The sequence below is a fragment of the Prionailurus viverrinus genome, chromosome D3, assembly GCF_022837055.1.
Source record: "Prionailurus viverrinus isolate Anna chromosome D3, UM_Priviv_1.0, whole genome shotgun sequence".
Lineage (NCBI taxonomy): Eukaryota > Metazoa > Chordata > Mammalia > Carnivora > Felidae > Prionailurus > Prionailurus viverrinus.
In genome coordinates this window covers 8,162,498-8,174,924 of record NC_062572.1, presented here as the reverse complement: position 1 = coordinate 8,174,924, position 12,427 = coordinate 8,162,498, and the positions used below count along the sequence as shown (strand labels likewise).

At 39.9% G+C, this 12,427-nt stretch overlaps 1 long non-coding RNA gene across 2 annotated transcripts; it reads right to left on the bottom strand.

The window, feature by feature from the left end:
• Positions 1-1,549: 1,549 nt before the first annotated feature.
• Positions 1,550-12,323, bottom strand: LOC125149509 (uncharacterized). 2 transcript variants are annotated; one of them, XR_007145948.1, is made up of 4 exons: positions 12,175-12,323; positions 12,033-12,088; positions 2,186-2,233; positions 1,550-1,783 (listed from the first exon to the last, which is right to left on the bottom strand). It is a non-coding gene; the product is annotated as an uncharacterized LOC125149509 (long non-coding RNA). The 2 variants fall into 2 exon arrangements; XR_007145949.1 differs by having other exon boundaries at positions 1,550-1,768.
• Between the last annotated feature and the right edge of the window lie 104 nt (positions 12,324-12,427).

The following is a 12,427-nucleotide window of genomic DNA, read 5'->3' as shown; positions in this document are numbered from 1 at the left end:
TAGGTTCCTCCTAATCTATGTGAAGTATAACAAACATCTCTGCCCTTCTGAAATATCTGTGGTGAGCCTACCACATTTCAGAACTGGTTAGAAATGTGGGCTCTGTACTCAGATGGCCTAGGTTGGAAGCCGGCCCCACTACTTAATAAATATCATGGGGCTTTGGGTGAGTCACTTAATCCTCTGTGCCTTCATTTTCTTGTCCATAAAATGGGAATAAAAACAGTACAAACCACAGGGGTTATTATAAGACACATATACAGTGCCTAGAATAGTGCCTAGGACTTAGTAAACCATAATAAATATTAGCTGTTGTTATTATTGCATTTAATAGGGTGCCTGGGTGGCTCAGTTGGTTAAGTGTCTGATTCTCGATTTCAGCTCTGGTTATGGTCTCATGGTTTGTGAGTTCGAGCCCCACGTCAGGCTCTGTATCAGGATTCTTTGCCTCTCCCCTACATGAGTATGCATTCTCTCTCTCTCTCAATAAATAAATAAACTTAAAAAATTAAAATTAAAAAATTGAAATACAATAAAAATTAAAAAAAACTGATAAGCTGGGTGACTTTTGACACTTTCCAAGTCAGTCACTAGCTTTCTTATTACCTCTACAATGGAAAATATAATACATGCCTCCCCTACTTCTGAGACTGAGTATCAAAATAAATAATAAAGGCAAAGCATTTTTGAAACACTAAAGCACTGTCCAAACATAAACTTTTTATTGAATCCAAGGGAAATCATATTTACCTACTCATAAAAGCAAATTTCCACGTTCCCATTTTCCTGAATTTTGACTTATTCAGAACTGTTGCACAAACTCGAATGTGCTGAAATCACATCTCTTTCAAATTATCATAATTCAGACTTTTCACTAATTTAGGCATTTTCCTAATCAACACAAATTGTTGCAACTTTATTTTATATCAAAATTTACTGGTGTGGATTTATGCTCTTGCAGGGATCGGAACAAGAAGATTTCTGACCTCGTGCTAAAGGAATCCAGACGAGAAAGACCTTGAGTATAGGCAGAGTTGGGTGAATTTGATCAATGAAAACATTTTAAGTCCAATAAAAGAGCTGTAATTTGGGAAGAAAGGGAGAGCATGAGCCGGCAAATATACAAGACTACAAAGGTAGCCATTGGGTGAGAAAGGAAAAGAAAAACTGGAAAGAAATGGTGTTACCAGTTATCCTTTGGGTTAAAAGATTCTGGAATAAGGGTTTCCTGGGTGGCTCAGTTGGTTAAGGGTCTGACTTTGACTCAGGTCATGATCTCAGGGCTCATGAGTTCGAGCCCTGCATCAGGCTCATTGCTGTCAGTGCAGAGCTTGGAGCCTTCTTTGGATTCTGTGTCCCCCTCTCTCTGTGCTCCTCCCCCACGCATTCTCTCTCTCTCTCTCTCTCTCTCTCTCTCTCTCTCTCTCTCTCTTTCTCTCTCTCTAAGAATAAACAAATATTTTTAAAAAAAGATCCTGGAATAATACAGATCTTCTTACATGTTGTATTAGCTCTGGCTGCCATAACAAAATACCATAAACTCAGTGGCTTAAACAATAGGAATTTATTTTCTCACAGTTCTGGACACTGGCAAATCCAAGATCAAGGTGCCAGCTGACTGAGTCTCTGGTGAAAGCACTCTTCCTGCTTTGCAGCTAGCTGCCTTCTTGCTTTCCTCACATGGCCCGGGATGGGGATGGGGGTATCTCTCCTCTTCCTCCTCCTCCTCTTCCTCCTCCTCCTCTTTCTTCTTCTTCTTCTTCTTCTTCTTCTTCTTCTTCTTCTGCCATCATTCATATCAGATTAGGGCCTCACCCTTATGACTTCGTTTAACCTTAATTACTCCCTAAAAGCCCTATCCCAAATACAGTCACATTGAGGCTTTAGGACTTCAATATATGAATGGGGGGGGGGGCACATTTAGTCTATAGCATATATATATATATATATATATATATATATATATTTGTGTGTGTTTTCCAAATTTGTACAAACAGCAGTCAGTATTTATATCAATCATCTTTAAAAGACAGAAATGGAAAGAAAGAGGGATCTCCTGAAGATATTTTGAAGGAAGATATTACAAAAGAGTTAGTGTTGATCAAGAAGAATGTTAAATAACTCCCATACTTAAGCCTAGGGGTCTGATATTAGTTTGGAAGGCAGTTAGTTTCTCTGGTTTTACCTGAAGTGTGACTTTGTCTCAGTGTTGCAGGAGAAGCCACGAGGACAACTAAAATGACAAGCACATGGGTCAGGTTAAATCAAGGTCCAAAGCCTAGACATACTGGAGTTGAAGCTTTGCCTGACCTCCCCAGCTGGAATGATTTCTTCCTCCCCAGAATTGATGGAGCAACAGTCTTCAACACTCATTTGGCACATCTTCATTCATTCATTCATTCATTCCAACATATTTCCTGAATGCTCTTTGTCTGGGATCATTCAGGTGGAAAAGGGAATAGACCAGATTTGAGGAATGGGCAAGGAGTGGGGAGGGTAGGCAGACAAGGCGAAAGTGGAGACTAACTCCAAAACCTAGGGGCTTTCCCCCCATAGATTTAGGATTACCTTCAAAACTATATACCTGATTCTTAATATCTTTTGCACAAATGAAAAACACTCCTGCCTTTCCTTCCCCCTCCAAAAATCTCAGTATAAATATTAAAACAGAAAAATACTATTGGCAAACAGGTGCCAAACACAAGTCTTGGAGAGAAAATTGAACATCTCATTTTTTCCCCTCTTGATAATGAATCCATTTGGAATGTAAATTTTCAACTAACCTCTTCACTACAGCCACTCTAAGGTAATAGAGAAAAAAATGGTAAGCTTCTGGATCTGATTCTTACTTTCCAAGTACAAATTATCCTAAGAACATAAATTACAGTTCACTTTTTTTTTCCAGAGAAAGCATTAAGGAGGAAATTAAATTGGAAACATTATGCTAATAATTTTCTACATGTAGATAAGCATTGAGAGTAGAAATATATTAGGGAAAAGCAAACAGTTTGGATGTATACTATACTATAATACTATAATACTGTAATGAAGAGCTTATCAAACTTTAGACAAGGCCAGAATGAAAGGAAAGACTTATTTTATTTTATTTTATTATTATTTTTTAATATACCTACCTAACACTTTTTTTTTTTTTAATATTTGTTTGTTTTTGAGACAGAGAGAGACAGAGCATGAACGGGGGAGGGTCAGAGAGAGGGAGACACAGAATCCGAAACAGGCTCCAGGCTCTGAGCTGTCAGCAGAGAGCCCAACGTGGGGCTTAGACTCACGGACCACGAGATCGTGACCTGAGCCGAAGTCGGACGCTTAACTGACTGAGCCACCCAGGTGCCCCTGTTTATTTTATTTTTTAAAAAATTGAGTTGAAGGAGCCCCTGATCTGCTCAGTTGGTAGAACATGTGACTCTTGATCTTGGGATCATGTGTTCAAGCCCCACATTGGGCATACAGCTCACTTAAAAACATTTTAAAGTGACCAATTCAGTGGCACTTAGTACATTCACAATGTTGTGAGCAGGGGGAGTGGCAGAGAGAGAGAGAGAGGGAGAGAGAGAATCCAAGAAAGCTCTGCGCTATCAGTGCAGAGCCTGACACAGGGCTCAAACCCACAAACCATGAGATCAGGACCTGAGCTTAAATCAGGAGTCAGTCGCTTAACTGACTAACCCAGGCACCCCCAGTACATATATTCTTATATGATACATGAATGTGGTGATGGAGAAGACAGAAAACTTTTTGTGTTGCATAGCCTGAAATTGGAATATTTCAAGACAACTATTTTTATCTCAACCATCTGGATATCTCCATCTTTAAATGTTTATCTTGTTCATTCATGAGTTGACTTAATGTGTGTATTCCATTGTGTCTGTCCAGTTTGTCTGTAAGTGTGAATGAGCTTCAGCCTGTCTGCCCTGGATTGTAAACTGTTAGAGAAGAGACAAGGTTTAGCTAATTTTCTCTGAAATCAGTTAGCATGGCATAACACCACACACAATGAGGGATTTAATAAAGGCATTTATTCTGACCTTTGGAAAGAGGCTTAGTACCTGCCATCAGTTCTCAAAAGGATGGGAAAAGTTGACTTGATCTACTTTTCATATATTGTTAGCCTAGGAGCATATGCAGAATGAGATAGCTGAGGCCTATTGCTAATGTCTACTGGTAAATGTGTGTGTGGTACAATAAGCAATATACTTGGTCTTTGTCCCTGGTTCCCGGCACAGAGCCAAACCAGTGGAATTTCCTGATAGGAATGTATTTTGTTATTTAAAAAAATTTTTTTAATGTTTATTTATTTTTGAAGAGAGAGACAGAACATGAGCAGGAGAAGGGCAGAGAAAGAGCGAGACACAGAATCCAAAGCGGGCTTCAGGCTCTGAGTTGTTAGCACAGAGCCCAACACAGGGCTTGACCTCATGAGCCACGAGATTATGACCTGAGCGGAACTTGGATGCTTAACCCACTGAGCCACCCAGGTGCCCCTGTATTTTGTTATTTTTAAGGGGCCCCTTCTGAGCACATCTGAGTTTATATTAATGAATGACTTAGGTGGGGCCCTAGATCGCCTAGTGATGGAGCTGGTCACCAGAAAAGCTGGAGGTTTGTTATATATGTATATTTTTAACTGGTTTCTAGTTTAATTCCACTGATACTGTATGATTGCTATTCTTTAAATTTGTTAAGGTGTGTTTTATGGCCCAGAATGTTGTTTGTGTTGGTGAATGTTCCATGTGAGCTTGAGAAAAAATGTATATTCTGCTGTTGTCGGAAAAGTAGTCTATAGATGTCAATTATATCCAGTTAGTTAATGATGTTATTGAGTTCAACCATGTCTGATACTGATTTTCTGTATATACTGATTTTCTGCCTGCTGGATCTGTCCATTTCTGAGAGAGGGGTGTTGAAGTCTCTAACTGTGGTAGTGGATTCACCTCCCTAGGTCACAGTGATGAAAAAGAGAGGTTGTTTCTGGAGGCTGATTTTGGAGTAGAGAGATGGAGATTTTTTTTTTTTTAACTAGAAAAGACGTTTGTAACAACATGGATGGACCTTGAGGACATTATGCTAAGTGAGATAAGTCAGAGAAAGAAAGACAAATACTGTATGATACCTCTCATATGTGCAATTAAAAATAATCATAAGAGCAGAGAGTCAAATGATGTTTACCAGGGATGGGAGGTAGGGGAATGGGAGAAATGTTCTTTATTTATTAAAAAAAATTTTTTAATGTTTATTTATTTTTGAGACAGAGAGGACAGGTGACAGGCAGAGAGAGAGGGAGAAAGAGAGAATCCCAAGCAGGACCTGCACTGCCAGTGCAAAGCTGGACATGGGGCTCGAACTCATGAACCATGAGATCATGACCTGAGTCAAAGTTCGACGCCAACCAACTGAGCCACCCAGTTGTCCCGAAATGTTATTTAAATGTATATACTGGCAACTAGCAGATAAATAAGTCCAAGAGAACCAAAACACAACACAATGATTATAGACAATGACAGTATTATAAACATTAAACTTGGTAAGAGGCTAGGTCTTAATTGTTTGCAAGACTAGAAGAAATGATAAGTATTTGACAGAGTTGTTAGCTAATGCTACAATAACAATCATTACAATGTAAATGTATCAAATCAATATGTTGTACACCTTAAACTTATACAGTGTTGTATATCAAATATATCTCAAAAAAAGATAAATATATATGAGTGTATTTTTATTTATTTATTTATTTTGAGAGACAGAGTATGTGAGGGGGTAGGGGCAGAGAGAGAGGGAGAAAGAGAATCTCAAGCAGGCTCTGCACTGTCACCACAGAGCCCATTGGTGGGGCTTGAACTCAGGAACCGCAAAATCATGACCTGAGCCAAAATCAAGAGTCAGACACCACCCAGGCTCCCCATGAATATATTTTTAAAAAATTTTTAATGTTTATTTTTGAGAGAGAGAGAGAGAGGAGTGTATTTTTTTTTTAACGTTTATTTATTTTTGAGATAGAGATCGCCAGTGGGGAAGGGGCAGAGAGAAAGACAAGAAGGATCTGAAGGGGGGCTCCACGCTGACAGCACAGAGCCCGATGTGGGGCTTGAACTCATGAACCATGAGATCATGACCTGAGCCAAAGTCAGATGCTCAACTACCTCATCCACTCAAGTGTATTTTAACATAGGCATGATGAATAAAATTACTTCAATTTGGTAGAATTTTGTCCTAAAACTGGGGAATGAGAAGGTAGAATACTGAATATACATTTATCTTTCTTTAGCAGTCTTGCCACTTGTAGTAGGTGGAATGGTGGCCCTCGGAAGGACGTGTCCACCCAGAATCTGCAAATGTGACCTTACTTGGGAAAAAGGTCATTACAATTAAGTTAGGGATCTCAAGATGAAATCGTCCTGGATTATATGGGTGGGCCGTAAATCCAATGACTGCTCTGCCTTTTTTTTTTTTTTAATTGAAGTATAATTGACATATGACATGTTTCTTTCAGGTATACAACATAATTTGATATTTGTATATATTGCAAAATGATCATCACAGTAAGGCTAGCCCACATCTGTCACCACATACAGTTACAGATCTTTTTTTCTTGTGATGGTAATTTTTTAAAATGTTTATTTGTTTGTTTATTTATTTATTTATTCATTTATTGGGGGCGAGGGGCTGAGAGACTGGGAGAGAGAGAATCCCAAGCAGGCTCCATGATGTCAGTGCCGTCTGGTGCAGGGCTCAATCTCACAAACTGTCAGATCATGACCTTAGCCAAAGGCAGACGCTTAACTCACTCAGCCACTCAGGCACCCCTCAATACAGTCCTTTTAACTATAGTTGTCATGCTGTATATTATATCTCCATGACTCACTTATTTATTTATTTATTTACTTACTTACTTACTTACTTATTTTTTTCCCCGGGACTTATTTATTTTATAACTGGAAGTTTGTACCTTTTGGCCACCTTCACCCATTTCATCCATCCCCCACCCCAATAACCAGTGTCCTCATAAGAAGAGATATTGTACACATAAAACTAATACAGTGTTATGTATCAATTACATCTCAGTAAAACTGGGGGGGGGTGGGAAGAAAGAATACATAAACAGGAGGCTGTATGAAGACGGGGAGGCAGAGACTGGAGGGATTCTACCACAACCAAGGAACCATCTGTAGAGGCTTCTTCCTGAAGCCAGAAGAGGCAAAGAAGGACTCCCTTAGAGGCTTTGGTGGAAGCCCAATCCTGCCAACACCTTCATTTAGGACTTCTGGTCTCCAAAGCTGTGAGAGAATAAGTCCTGTTGTTTTAAGCCATCAAGTTTGTGGTTACTTGATTATGGCAGCCACAGGAAACCAATGTACCACTTCTGACATTTTCTTTTATTCTGACCATTTAAGCTCCACGAGGAGAGGGGATGTGTCCTCTTTTTTTGGTGCTTGGCATCACATAGTGGGTGCTTAATACACTCAAATGATATATCAATACGAGGCGGAAATTGTACTGACTCCACATTTCAGTGGTAGACGAATTGTCTCCCCAATGCTGTATATAATATCCATAGAGTCTATATGTGAATGTGGATCTAATGGACAAGAGGTAACCAGTTTTACAAGGTCTGCGCCTTTGTTAGAAGAGTAGTAATATAGGCGAGCATAATACTGGGCTGGATGTAGAAGGTTTGGCAGCTAGTCCCGTTTTCATTGCTGCCTCACTTTGCCGCAGGCACCAAGGCTCCCTTCTGTGGCTCAGTTTCCCAAGGCTTGAAAAGAAAACCCTGTCCCCTTTCTGCCTACTCATGGGGATCAAGGGGGAGGAGGAAAGCCTGTAAAATGCTCCAACTTTACTTTAGAGAATTATAAAATGGCCCCACATTGTTTGTTTCACTCTGTAGAAAACAGTTTAAAGTTCTGTTTCACGTATAGCATCCAGATTCTTCAACCATTCGGCAAAATGTAAGACATAAGCTGCTAGTTAATAATCATTATCTCCATTTTACAGATGGAGATACTTAAGGTAGAAGAGGGTTATATGTTCAGGTTGGCAAAATAATTCACCAGCAGGATTCCAAAAAGATTCTGAGTCCCGGACAAAATGATTCTGTGGAACCATCTGTTCTCCAGCTGCATAGACAGTTCTATAAAATGCAGTAAGTATTGTTGAAACTATTTTTACCATAGCAGAAGTCAATCAGACATCTGGGATTCAGATAAGACCTGGCTCAAGCAATCCAATGAAGAGATGATTTTTCATTCTACTGGTGAGTAGATTTTATGCCCTATCTACAGCTTTGGTATTTGCAAACACAGGTTAATTGAGGATCGTTAGAGAACCCTTCAGTCTTCTAAGTCATGAAATTTAAGCAACAGCCACAAAGAAGATGAATTACATTGGGTAAAATAGTTACATTTGTGAAGGTGACCCAACAAGCAAATCAGACCCAATTTTCAGATACCTTCATCTGGCTCATATCCAGGCAACCAGTCATGCACTCATCTAATGATGTGACATAACTCTGATGGGGGATGGGTAGGGAGTGGGGGCAGAGATACAAATGCTGGATATGAGACAGTGGTAGAAGGTAGAGAATTGTGAAAAGTGGGTGATGGATACAAGGAGTTCATCACTCACTTCTCTTTACTTCCTATATGTTTGAAAATTTCCAAAATAGGAAATAGCTTAGTATAGCAAGTTGCTAACCAACTTTGCAAAAAGGCTCATATGGTCTTCTATGACTTTTTATCTTTGAGAGAATCCATTGCTAGAATAAAAATAGCTAGCTTTCTACCCTATTGTCTTATGAATACACATGATGTTGAAAGAAATAGATTATTCAGTAGGTTTTTAAAAAATGTAGACAACAAAACATTTGCTACTTCTTGAATTTGAGACAAGTTTTGAAATTATTTGACATAGCCCATTTTGAATTCAATAAAATTTTGGGGGGGAATTAAAAAAACCCAACTCAGATAACATTCTAATGACATCCTAAGCAAGTAATTGAACTGCAATAAATATCTCACATGCCTGGGTAATACTTTTTGACTCTGAAATACAAAGTATTAGGCTGTTATGATTACCTTAGCAATCAGACCACATTTTCCTGAACTACAATTGGCACAATTAGTACACAATTGAAAGAAAGGTGTCATATAAAATTTGAAACAAAGAAAAAAATTAATCACATAATTTATCTCATTTATTGAAAAAGTATGATGTTTAACCAGAAAATGCTTCTCAAGCTTCAGGAGGTCCCAACTTAAAGTATTTAGAAAGTGTGAACTTATGAGAGAGTGAACTTATTTAGAGAGTGTGTACCTTATTTACTCCCTAATGGGTGAGGTTTTTTGTTTTTTGTTTTTTTTGGGTTTTGTTTTTGTTTTTGTTTTGTCAATATCCTATTCCTTCTTAGTCTTACAGAAGAAAGAATTCACTCAAACGTTTGTTGGGAGCTTACTTTTTGCTAGGCACAAAATAAGTTTGCCTCAAGAGTTATAGTTTTAAAATGTTCTCCAATACTTGGAACACCTGGGCAGCTAAGTCAGTTAAGTGTCGGACTTTGGCTCATGTCATGATCTCGTGGGTTCGTGAGTTTGAGCTCTACTGACAGCTCAGAGCCTGGAGCCTGCTTTGAATTTTGTGTCTTCCTTTCTCTCTGCTCCTCCTCCCTGCTTGTACTCCCTCTCTCTGAAAAATAAGCATTAAAAAAAAAATGTTCTCTACCCGTGGTTGTTGTTGTTTCATTTATTTGTTTTTATTTTAATTCCAGTATAGTTAACATAGTATTCATTTCAGGTGTACCCTTGGCTGTTTTCATTACCTTCCTCTGGCTACTCTCCAGTTTTATAAACTCTTTTTTGGTGTGTTTTTACTCCACAGCTTTATTATTGTTGTTGTTATTATTTAAATGTTTATTCATTTTTGACAGAGATAGAGAGAGGGCGACAAAGGATCTAAAGCAGGCTCTGCGCTGACAGCAGAGAGCTTGATGCGGGTCAGGGATTCGAGCTCATGAGCTGTGAGATCATGACCTGAGCTGAAGTTGGATGCTAAACCAACTGAGCCACCCAGGCACCCCCAACATCTCTATTATTATCAAAGCTTTATTGAGATTTAACTCACATACCATACAATTGACTCATTTAAATAGTAAAATTTAATAGTTTTTAGTGTACTCAGTTGTGCAACTATCACCACAGTTAATTTTACTTAATTTATTATTTTAAATGTAAACTCTATGCCCTTTGTGGGACTTCAACTCATCACCCAGAGATCAAGAGTCACATCTCTACCAACTGAGCCAGCCAAGTGCCCCCACCACAGTTAACTTTTAAAATATTTTCATTGCCCCAAAAGAAACTGCCCACTAGCTGTCACCCCATTCCTCTCTAACCCCCTCAACCTCTGGCAACTACTACTCTACTTCCTGTCTCTATAAATTTGCCTAAGAGGGACATTTCATACCAGTGGAATCAAACAATATGTGACCTTGTGTGACTGTCTTCTTTCACTTAGCATCATTTTTGTTTTTTCAAAGTTCATCCATGTTGTTGCATGTGTCACTACTTCATTCCTATTTTGGCTAAATAATATTCTGCTATATGGATGACATTTTTAATCCATTCATCAAATAGTGGACATTTTACATTTGTCCACTTTTGGGCTCCGATGATTGTACTGCTGTAAACATTCATGTACAAGAGGTGGTGTTTTTTGTTTGTTTACAGACATATGTTTTTCTCTCTCCCGGGTTTATGCATAGGACTGGAATTGCTGGGTCATATGGTAACTCGACGTTTAACATTTTGAGGAACTGCCAGATTGTTTTCCAAAGCAGCTGCACCATTTTACAGTCCCAACAGCAATATACTAAGGCTCCGATTTCTCCACATCCTTACAACACTAATCATCTGTTTGATTTTAGCCATCCTAATGGGTGTGAGGTGGAATCTCATTGTGGTTTTGATTTGCATTTCCCTAATGGCTAATGACATTGAGTATCTTTTCATGTGCTTCTTCGTTAACTTTGAGGCAGGCCTGCCAGATTTCCTTCTTATGAGGGAGAATTATGGCTTTGTTTTTTTGTTTTTGTTTTTTTAATTTTTTTTTTCAACGTTTATTTATTTTTGGGACAGAGAGAGAGACAGAGCATGAATGGGGGAGAGGCAGAGAGAGAGGGAGACACAGAATCTGAAACAGGCTCCAGGCTCTGAGCCATCAGCCCAGAGCCCGACGCTGGGCTCGAACTCGCGGGGCTCGAACTCAGGGACCGCGAGATCGTGACCTGGCTGAAGTCGGACGCTTAACCGACTGCGCCACCCAGGCGCCCCATATGGCTTTGTACTCCCAGTGAGTTTTTATTGAGTTTCTTTGTGCCTAGATCATTAGAAGAATAAATTAATAACTCTTTTCCAGCGAAGCTCGGCTGCTGCTCCAACGTGGTGAATGAAAGGCTTTCTTTGCATTTTTTCCCAAAGAAGAAAACTCGGGACAGAACTGCGTAAGAAGTTAAACGACATTCTCTCAGCAGTGCTTGAAGAAAAAGAAGGACGCTAAAATAGAAGCTAAAAAATAAGTATTCTTGCAGCCTGAGGAAGTGGCGTGCCTTTGTGTTAAATCCCACATGGTGCATATAAGCAAATCTGTTTAAAAGAAATACAACAGTTTTGGTCCTCTTGAGAGGTGAGTGAATTGACATCATCCTGTATTTTTCTTTAAATACGGTGGAGTTCGAGGGGAGAGGAAGTGTGGGAAAACCAACGGAAAGTCACCAAGTCGGACTGAAGAAACCGAAACCTTATTTTACAACCTCAATTTTCTCTAAATAAAGTCAACTCCAAGGGCTCGTCTGAATTCTCTCATTGTGTTCGGATTTGGTTATTTTGAACGTCGCTCTAAAAAAGCAGCTGGGATTTGAGAACCGTTGGTTCAAGTGTTTTCAATAAAACCTTGCTTTTAAAGCCGCGTCTTTGCGCGGCTTGCCGCTCTGCTCACCAGACCCTCCCGAGACCTAAGGTCCTTACCGAGTGTGAGAGGATTCAACGTCCCGGGAGGAAATCCAGAGGTGCTGCTCTGACTGCTATTAAAAAAAAAAAAAAGCCTTCAAACCTACTTTCAAATTTACCACGCCCCTTCCTGCCTTCTCAGCCCTGGAGACTTCCTCACCTAGCCCCAAAGCTAAATCTCCGCTTACACAGGTTCCTCAGGGGACGCTGACTCCTATTTCAACGACCCAACCAAGAAATCCGCCCCGGCGGGTACCGCCCGCCAACGCCCAGACCCGCCCAGCTCAGCTCCGGGCGGAATGGAGTCTTCCTCCGCCTACCCGGCAGGCCAGAGGCCCCGCCCCGCTCCCGCCACTTCATTGGCTCTGGTGACCGGCCCCCCGAGGACTGGCTCCGGATTGGCCGACTCCGCC